Source organism: Mus musculus, chromosome 10 (assembly GCF_000001635.26).
Source record: "Mus musculus strain C57BL/6J chromosome 10, GRCm38.p6 C57BL/6J".
NCBI lineage: Eukaryota > Metazoa > Chordata > Mammalia > Rodentia > Muridae > Mus > Mus musculus.
The window spans coordinates 7,978,618-7,989,248 of NC_000076.6; the positions used below are offsets into that span (position 1 = coordinate 7,978,618).

The following is a 10,631-nucleotide window of genomic DNA, read 5'->3' on the forward strand; positions in this document are numbered from 1 at the left end:
CTTAGTTAGGGTCTGCATTGCTGTGAAAAGACACCACAAACAAGGCAACTCTTATAAGGACAACATTTAATTGGGGCTGGCTTACAGGTTCAGAGGTTCAGTCCATTATCATCAAGGTGGGAGTATGGCAGCGTCCAGGCAGGTATGGTGCTGGAGAAGCTGAGAGCTCTCTACATTTTGTTCCAAAGGCAAACAGGAGCAGACTGACTCTTCTACACTGGGAGGAGCGTCAAACCCATGCCCCCACACTGACACACTTCCCCCAACAAGGCCACACCTCCTAACAGTACCACTTCCTATGGGCCAAGCATATTCAAACCACCACACTGTTGTCAGGAAGCTTAGCTTGAGAAGGTGGTTTCTGGAGTCATTATTATTTTTAAGAGCAGCCTAGCTCGTTTGGAAAACCACTCTGTCTGTCAACATTTTAGTCAGAGGTGACCTCATGATGTGTACCTGGAAAAACCAATTTATTCACTTCATCAAAAAATTCAAGCTCTGAAAATTGAGAAAGAATAAAATCTTAATTAGCTTGTGTTATATGATTTTTTTTCAATTAAAGAAAAACAAAGGGATTTAATTAGATTAAAAATGCTAAGGAAATAGGTTGTATTGCTAGTTATGAAAAGACTCAACTTTTGAATAAGGTCATTGTTAGTTTGTAGAGACGTTAGAGATGTTTTTGTTTTCAAATAAAAAATGTGCTGGGCTTCTTAATTCATGACCTTTATGCTTAATTTGCTTACTGGAGCATCATTGACAGCATAGTCCAGTGCAGTTTTAAAACTAGCTTAATGATTGATTCTGCCTCTATAAAAATGTCTGCTGTTCCTTTATTCTCCTTTTTAAAATAGGTAGATATTCTAGAGATGCTTTCTGGCAGGTTTAGACCTGCAGTGTTGTTCAATCCCTGGCTTAGAATTAGCTTAGCTGCTCCAATCACTGATTCTAAATGTGTGCTTAAATTGGTTTTCATTTAGATTTCTTTGCTTTGTTTCATGTGTATGCGCGTCTCGCCTGCATGAAGGCCTGGTACCCTTTGAGGTCAGAAGAGGGCATTAGATTTCCTGGAGTTGGAGTTATGGTTGCTTGTGAGCCACAACTGCAGTTAAATAATGTGTAAAAACAAACATTTAATCAGATTTTTAATTATCATTTTAACCAAGCTTTCTTCTTTCCCCTGTTTTTCTCTTCCCTTCCCTCCCACCTTCTTCCCCCGTTTCTTTCCCCCTCCCTCCTCCCCTCCCTCCCTCTTCCCCTCCCTCTCTCCCTCCCTCTCTCCCTCCTCTTCGACAAGGACTTATGTAGTTGAAACTGATCTTGTAACCAAGAATAGCTTTACTTCAAATTCTTGATTCCCCCCTTACCTTCCATCTCTACCTCCCAAGTGCTGGCATTACAGGTACCTGACACCATGGCCTGCTCCTAAGCATTTTCTCACTTGAAGGGCTTTGAACACACATGAAGGGCTTTGAACACACATGAAGGACTGTGAACACACATGAAGGAAAGGCTATGAACATATCAGGTAAGACAAGGATTATTCAGCTAACCCTGTTATGTAACTAGTCTCCAGGCTTTGTTTTCATAATGCAGCACTGAATACTTTTATGTACATGAAATAGTTTCACTTAATAGTAAGCCATTCTCTTTAGAACTGGGTAGGGAGCGGGTGAGATGGCTTAGTGGTGCTTGCTGTCAAGCCTGACAGCCTGAGTTCGATCCCTGGTACCCATATGGTAGAAGGATAGAACCCATTATTGCAGGTTGTGCTTTGATCTCCACATGTGGCACACAGGAATGAATTAAAATGTAATAAAAAATTTAAAACACCTAAATAAGGTCTCATGATAATGATATTAATCCCTTCTGAGCGATTTCTCATGGGAGACCAATTCCTAATGGCTTATTTACAACATTCTAGGCTTTTTCTAGGTAATTACATCAATATTTCAGGGAGTGTTGCCCCCCTTTGACCTAGTCATCTTCCACTGGATTCCTCCTTTAAACAATGCCACACTGGGATCAAGCTTTCTCTACAGCAACCTTTGCATGCACAGCACAGCAGCTTCTGAGCTTTGGGACAGCTGGCATTTTGAGCCAGGTAATTCAATGTGGTGTGATGTTGTCCTGTCGGCTGTAGGATGTTCTGGATTGCTCCAGGTCTCTGATCACTAGATGCTAGTTGTACCTGCTCCAGGCCCATTGAGTGTACCAAAATCTGTATCAGACATAGATATATGAACCTGGGAGGAGAAAATTGTCCCCCACATGGTGGAAAACCACCACATATAAGGAAGTATATTGTGAGAGAGGACACAAGGTGAATTAACCAGAAAGACTGGGCAAGACAAAAGCAGGAAATAGGAAATAGGGGATAGGAGATCTTATTGGGAGAGGTTCAAATGGAACCTCTTGATAGAAGCAATGGCAGATTGTAGTAATCAAAGAAGTGAGCAAGGCATGAGAAATGGGGAAACAAGGAGGGCTTTGCTTGACCATGGCTTTGAATAGAGTGACTGGGACTCCCTGTGTGGAGCCTAAGGTGGACCCCAAGGCAGCTTTTATTTCTTCATTTCTCATTTTCTCGGTTTTCTTCCATCAAGTATCCATCTCTTTGTTCTTTTTCTTGCATTCTTTCTTTCTCCATACCTCCTTTCTCAATTCTTTTCTCTGTTAAGATAGAAGAGTTTTTAAGTGAGAAGAAAGACAGTGTGCTGACATTTCTTAAAGTGACCATCATTTGGTTTATGGCTTGCTTGACCCTGTCTGGTTCTACAGAATCCATTCTTCAGCCACTTTCTCATGGGGTACAATTTTGCCCAAACTTTTCTCTGATCCCTTTCTTTGGGAGGAACATCCTTCCTCCTCCAAGTTCCTACTGCAATCCTTCCTTTCCCACTCAATAGTCACACCGAGTATTACTTGTGTAGTTTTTACTATCTAGGGTTGTTGATAAGGGTTAATATGCTTGACCAGTTCACTAATTAACAGGAAAAATCTTGAGTGTGTTACATATCATCAGTGAAAAGAAAAAAAAAAAAACAACCAACTCAGACATAGAGAACAGAAACAGACAGAATCAGCCTGTAAAGACAGGCTTTTATTAGGGGTGAGGAAACACATGTATGGAACAAGCACACGAAAAGAAAGACCTTCCATAAGGGAGAGGTGAGAGCTACTGTGGAAGAAGCTGGGCCCTTCCTTGAGGGCTGGGGGTTTCAAAGACTTTAAAGGGTCCTCTTCCCCTTATTTAGTGTTGGCCAGTTTGAAGAAAGACAGGATGGCAGATTGGCTCACAACTGTTATATAAACACGTGAGGATCTGGGCTTGGGCCAGTCCATCAACAGGGGCCCTTATTGGTGAAAGAAAATCCCACAAGGCCTTTGTTTCAAACTTCAGGTTTTTGTCTCGGGTCAGAGGAGTGAGAAAGAAGCCAGCCATCTTTCTTACCTAGTCATGGCCCCCTGTCCCTGTCTGACTGCCTATCAGGGATCTATTTCCTTGTTCCTCCCAGTTGTATTTTTTTTTGCACATATGGATGTTATACAATTCATTTATATATTTTTTCACCCTATAATTTTTAGCTTAGTATAATCATTATGTAATTTCTTACATTTTAAAATTAAAATTTAATCCCAGTGTTGCTGGTGTATAGACCCTGTTATATTTCAATATTTGAACAATTTCATGGAAGCATGAATTTTTTTCTCTTATGCAGTAGGCACATTATTATATAAAAATATGTTAGATGGAATGATAATTACAGTAACTTAGGTATTGAATTATAAGTAAGAAATTTTATATATTACAAGAGAAAAGTATACTGGTTAGATAGAGAACCTTGAGTTCAAAATACTTTTGGTAAGTTTCTGGAAGAGAAGAATTAGCTTCTTCTAAGATATGAGGAAATACTCCAGCAGATTGGCCTGTGAATTCTGTAGGGTGTTTTTTTTGCGATTGGTGATTGAGGTGGGCGAGCCCAACCCCTTCTGGTTGGTGCCACCCTAGGATAGGTGCTTTGGAGTTATTAGGGAAGCAGGTGGAGCAAGGCATGAGTAACAAGCCAGTAAGCACCATTCACCCATGGGTTCTGCTTCAGTTTCTCCCTTCAGGCTCCTGATTTGAGTTCCTGCACTGAATTCTCTCAGGAATGATAGACAGTTACCTGAAACCGTGAGCTGAAATAAACCCGTTCTTCCACCAACTTGCTTTTGGTCACAGTCTTTATCACAGCATAAAAACCCAACTAAGATAGATGACAAGCCAACGTCAAGCTAATATGTCAATGCATTTCTTCTATAAAGCCAGGTAGGTGATCAATGGCTTTTGGTTAGAATTATGAGGAGAAAGAAACATTTCTACTTTGAGGTTGAACAGTCTGCTGAAAGCCAACTATATAGGTCACATTGATCTAATTTGCCATTAGGGTCCTTTAACTGGGTCACTTGATCTCATGAGTAGCCCAGATGACTGAAGGTAGGAACACCCGTCCACAGAGGTTCTAATGCACCGTTGCTTATGTCTCATGGAGGCCGTTGGTTCTGGTCTCAGGTACCAGACTCCATCACACTTTTTGCACTGAGGTCTTTGTTTATGCCCAATGACTCTAGCCAATGGAATGCTTTTATTTTGAAGACTTAATTTGGTGAGGTTGAAGAATAAGACTATTTTCTTCAAGCACTGTTTTTAATGAATCTTTGTTCATCTGCTCCACTAGGTTAGCTGCAGATCCTTAAGCATCTTGGGCCAATCCTCTGACTTTTCGGTCACTGAGAACTTATGGAAGTAAGTCTAGTTTAAACTGTAGTCTCACAGCACATTTAAGATTCTTCTTTATCCATGCCAGGCAGGCCTTCTGACTTGAAAGATACTGAGCACAGGAGGCACATGTCCTGTCCTTCTGTTCCATTCCTGTATTCAAATTGGAGGACTTAAAGATGAAGAGCCAGGATGGAGACACCAACCGTACGTCCATGCTCTGCAATCAGCTATGGCTGAGGCTGCCTTTCCTGTGGCAGCTGTCTTGAGGCTGATTGTCCCATGGATGTGTGAATATGCTCTGAGGAGACCACATGAAGCCTCCCCACTGTGTGATTCCCTTTCTGGAAGGTCTAGCATTGGCTCAACCTCTTCCAGATTGCTCCACACCCTTTCCTCACCCCTAGAGTCTGCCCTGTTATTTGATGCCACCTCTTGTCTGGCACACCTTCAGATTGGGATGCCTGAAAGTCTACTTCCTCTCACCACCTGCCCCCAAAAGCCGCTCAATTTACAGGAAATGCAAGTGGCCATTCCATGTCAAGAATAGAAACTCATGTTCCTCACCCCCGTATGTCCATTTCCATTTCTTCTATGCAGATCAATGATGAGAAAACCATCCATTTTACTACCTCGGGATGCTACTTTTACCTTTTGTGGTGTCTCTAATCTTGACATTCTTTTCATGCTGGGCATCTTTGTTATGAGGTATTGTCTAGCATATTACAGGATTCTTAGCTCTCTACCCACTAGAGGAAAATGATGGTGATCAAAAGACATTTTCATGTTCTCCCAAGATCTGGCAATAGGGTGACTAACTTTCATACGTTAGGGACGGAAAGTCCCATGCCATGATAGAAATGTAGAAGACCACTTCCTAAGTCTATCCACGCTGACCAAACCTGTGAACATGATACTTTATGTGGCCAAAAAAAGCTTTGCAGAGATGATTATTTCAATGGGACCTTCATCCTGGATAGTTTAGGTGAACTTGTTTTAATCACAAGGCTCCTTCTAAGGGGGAGGCAGGGAGGACAGAGTCAGAGAAACAGCAGAGGTCGGAGTGATGCAGTTTCTGGCATAAAGGTAGGAGTGGAGCCAGGAGGCAAAGAAGGCAGGAAGCCTTTAGACGTCAGAAAAGCCCAGGAATTGATTGTCCCCTGGAGCCAGCAGAAGGAACGTAATCCTGTCAGCACCTTGGTTTTAGTTTAATGAGACTTGTGACCTTCAGCACAGTAACTGTGAGTATGCATTGCCTTAAGCCACGAAGGTTGTGCTAATTTCTGATGGTGGTGGTTGGAAACTGAGGCATTCAGGAAACTCCTCATCCAGACCCAAACCAGAATTGTTTATCCTGAGCATCTGGGAGGGAATTTCTCTGGTCAAGAAATAGCATCTTGATTTTCAGGAGTGCTTTACCTGAGCCTTGCTCAGTCAGCCACGAGAAAGGGTCCATCCCTCTCTCTTCTAGGATGAGGAAGAAATTGTCTCTCACTGCGGGGGTGGGGGTGGGGGGATCACAAGGACAGTTACTCAACGGCCTCCCTTTCCTGTCTCTGCTAACTCAGTTCTTAGGCGATTTTGAGTGGGATTGAACTTGTGTGATATCAGTTCTATGGCTGCATCTGGTGCCGTAAATTCAGCGTCCTTCAGGTTCCAGCTAAAAGGATTATTTTGTCATCCTCAGCTCTGACTTTTCTTTTTTGTTTTTTGTTTTTGTTTTTTAAGACAGGGTTTCTCTGTATAGCCCTGGCTGTCCTAGAACTCACTTTGTAGACCAGGCTGGCCTTGAACTCAGAAATCCGCCTGCCTCTGCCTCCCAAGTGCTAGGATTAAAGGTGTGCGCCACCACCGCCCAGCAGCTCTCACTTTTCTAAGGCAAGGGCAGATCTCATTCAGTCTCAGTTAATTCATAGTCGCTCAGAAGCAACTGTGGGTAAAGCCTTCCATAGTTTGCAAAGGTAACTGGGGTTTCTGGGTCTCCATAACTAAGATGATCTGGTTTGGAACTTGACATCCTCCTGCCTCAAAGTTTTGAGTGCTGGGATTGTAGATGCATGCCCTCACACCTGGCAGAAGATGTGGTTTTAGTTAAAATGCCCCTGATTCCCACCCATGACGGATTGCTATTGCTAGCTAGTGATTTAGGTAGAGTTCACAACTGCCCAGCTAATACCTTCCTAGCTTGGCTGTGGATGAGTGATTAAGATCTGTTCCTAAGGACATTAGTGACTTCTAGGTCATGTCCATAGAAGGAAATGACTTATGCTTCCTCCCTCTTTTCCCTTGGGGAGAAATGCAAATAAAGTGCTGGTGAGTTAGCTTTACTGAGCATCTGAGGATGGGAGAGCCACAGGATAGATAAACCTGTATCCTTGGATGACCTAATAGAGGGGAGCTGGCTCTCCACCCTTCCTGGCACACCAATGACATCATCCACATCCTTAAACAGAACCCCTGTTCATTATTTTCTTTATGTTCTGCATGATAGGTTTCCTATCCCAGTTAGCTTTAGCCATCAACTTGACATAGCCCAGAGTCAGTGGAGAAGTGAATCTCTGTTGTGAGATTGTCTAGATCAGATCAGCCTGTGATCATAACTGTGGGAGATTGTTCAACGGTGTAAGAGGGCCCACTGTGGGCAGCACCATCCCTATGCTGGTGGATCTGGGCTGCATGAGAAAGGTGAACGTGGGCCCATAAGCGGTTGAGTGATTGTATGAACAAGCCAACAAGCAGCCTTCCTCCATGGTTTCAGTTTTAAGTTTCTGTCATGATCTCCCCCAGTAATAAACTGTAATTTATAAGAAGAAATAAGCCCTTTCCTAAGTTGTCCATGGTCATGGCGGTTGTCACTGTAGTGGAATGAAACCAGAATAGTTCTTTAAAACTGTGTGATGTTGATGTTTTTGATAATACCCTCTACTTAGTTGTTAAAACATAAGAACAAGGCATGTGGGGTTGGGGGGATAATAGCATGGCAGATCCAATTTATCATTATTATGCCATCCATGGTCCGCTGATAATTCTGTTCCTTGTAGCAGTAGACAGTGGCATCTCTCATTCTTCAAGACCTGGCTTGGCCAGTACCTCCTTCATGCCCTCTTCACACATACCCATCTCCTGGAGTGCCCTTTCTGAAGTTGCATGCAGTCTCTTAGTGCCACATGGTTCCTCTGGATCCAGAAGGAAAAGAAAACGAGAGGCACAGCTGAAAAGTAGACCACATGTGCACCGGAGATGTTCTTTCGAAGCTCTGCGGTGGCATGGGTCTGTGGTGAGTTGCTACAGTCTGGATCCCAGGCTACTGCTTTTGAAATATCTATGTTTGATTAGCAGGTAAAGTTGTACATTTTTATAGAAAGCATGAACTTATGAGTTCATGCATGTGTATATAGTAGCCTGGCTAAATTAATTAACATTATTATCTCTTTCTGTGTGTGTTATATGTGTGATAAGAACCTCTAAAACCTCTTCTGGGAGCAGTTTTCAAGTATATAGTGTATTGTTTTAACTATAGTCACCATGACTAAAATACGTTTTTTTTTTCAACTGAAAAAGAATAATTTAATTTAGGAGAATGAGGAGAAAAGTCACACTCGAGGCCATAATATCTTTCTATCTATCTATCTATCTATCTATCTATCTATCTATCTATCTATGTATCTCATACATGTACATATACATGCATACACACACAGACACACACACACCTATATACATATGTACATATATATACATATGTATATATATATATATGTATATATATATATGACAAAAGATTTGTATATAGAATAAAGAACTCTCCAAACTCAATGACCAAACTACTGAATGAGAGGACAGGCTATTTCATCAAAGAGGTATATGGATAGCAGAGAAATCCATAAAAAGGGATGTTTAACATCACTAACCATTTGGGTATTTCAAAATACCATCAAATGCTCATTTTAGAACCCTTCAAATGAACACACGTGAACCTCTGCAAACATTATCTGGGACTGGGAGCATTTGGGACTTTGATCTACTGCTGTGAGTGCATAGGGCACAACCCTTCAGAAGTTAAATGTATATATACTTGTGACCCAGGATCTCCTCTCCTGGGTGTTTCCTCAAGTGAAATGGACACCTATGTGTCCATTTCAAAAACCTGTGTATGAATGTTTATAGCGGCTTTATTCATAATCACTCCAAACTGGAAACAAACCAAATATCTTTCACCTGGGTAAACAAAATTTGATACATTTACATAACCTGACAATCCTACACTCAGCAATAAAAGGACTAGGTTACTGACAGATGGCGCGACATCACAAAGTCTTCCACGCATCATCTCAGTGACAGCAGGCAAATGCCACACCAAAAGGTTTTATTTTATGCAGTGAATGGCAGAATAATCAGTGGGTGCCAGGAGCTGGGGCTGGGGAGAAAGTTGAACTGCAAAAGAACAGAACGGGTTCGGTCAGGGTGATGGAGCTGTTCTGTTGTCTGAATTTTATTTTTCCATTGGCATGGCGGTTACCGAACACCATGCCTGTTTGAACTTGAACAACTCCACACTGGAAAGATTAACATGTCAGAACTTGAACAACTCTGCACCGGAAAGATTAATATCTGCTACGTGAACTGTATCTTACTGTCAGATGGAAAAAACGAATAATGTGTAAGCTTACAAAAGTTATTCATTTTAATTTTGTGTGTACCTGTGTTTTGCTTGCGTTTATGTGTGTGCATCACACATATACTTGGTACCCATAGAGGCTTTGGGTCCTCAGGGATTGGTGTTATATATAGATGCTTGCGAATCACTATATAAGTGCTGGAATCAAACCTGGGCTCTCTGGAAGAATATCCAGTGCTTTTAAGTGCTGAGCGATCTTTCCAGTCCCCAGAGTAAGATTTTTAATGAATCTCTTTTGTATGCACGTGGTATCAACTGTGATTATGCACCAAGACTATCTCCTTTCTCCATGTCATCCAGAGTGAGTCCTAACTTTCAGGGCCTAAGACTACTGAAAACTCGATGTTTAGGATATACGCAAAGAGTGAATCATTTTCTTTTCACAGCAGTGAAAACAGCTTACACTTAGATACTTTAACTAAAATTTTGTTCATCTTAAACAAAACAGTGTGTCATGTTTTTATAGTCAGTTAGTACTGACTGACTAAACAACCAATATTCATTTCTGTTTGTTTGTTTTCTGAAACAGGGTGTCTCTATTCTGCATCCCTGGCTGTCTTGGGATTCACTCTGTAGACTAAGCCGGCCTTAAGATCAACAGCCAGCATCACCCAATGCTCTTGAGCATCTTTTTATTCTTGCATGGAGAATCCAAGCTGTAAGAGGTTAAAGGCATTGCCAAGGCTTTACCATGAGTGCTTTGATAAGCACATGCCAGCTGCAGCCCCTGGGAGCATGCTCAGTCTACAAAATCATACTGAAAACGAAGCCTAGCTGGAAACATTTGACGTATTCTGTAACTGTAAGACTTGAAAACAACCACTACTACTGTGCTATTAAAGGTTTTTATTATACAGCTGGTACATATTTATTCTATAGAAGTTAGAAAATATGGATAACTTGATTTAAGAAGTTGCCTCTACATAGCCAGGTGTGGTGGCACACACCTTTAATCCCAGCACTTAGAAGGCAGAGGCAGGCAGATTTCTGAGCGTTCATAGGCCAGTCTGGTGTACAAAGAGAGTTCCAAGACAGTTAGGGCTAGAGAAACCCTGTCTTGAAACCCCCCCTCCAAAAAAAAAGAAATAAAAAAGAAAGAAAAAATGCACATAAAGTATATTTTATTTTAAATGCAGAAGGAAAGTCCCTTCCTTTCTCCCTCCCTCCCGTCCCTCCTTCCCCCCTCCCCTC

General features: G+C 41.8%; 1 long non-coding RNA gene across 4 annotated transcripts; it reads left to right on the forward strand.

Moving 5' to 3' along the window:
* The first annotated feature begins 1,262 nt into the window (after positions 1 to 1,262).
* On the forward strand, positions 1,263 to 10,254 carry Gm30820. 4 transcript variants are annotated; one of them, XR_871445.1, is made up of 7 exons: positions 1,263 to 1,528; positions 1,925 to 2,104; positions 4,104 to 4,312; positions 4,722 to 4,789; positions 7,804 to 8,039; positions 9,327 to 9,422; positions 9,970 to 10,254. It is a non-coding gene; the product is annotated as a predicted gene, 30820 (long non-coding RNA). The 4 variants fall into 4 exon arrangements; XR_871447.1 differs by having other exon boundaries at positions 7,807 to 8,039; XR_871446.1 differs by lacking the exon at positions 9,327 to 9,422.
* Positions 10,255 to 10,631: the final 377 nt, after the last annotated feature.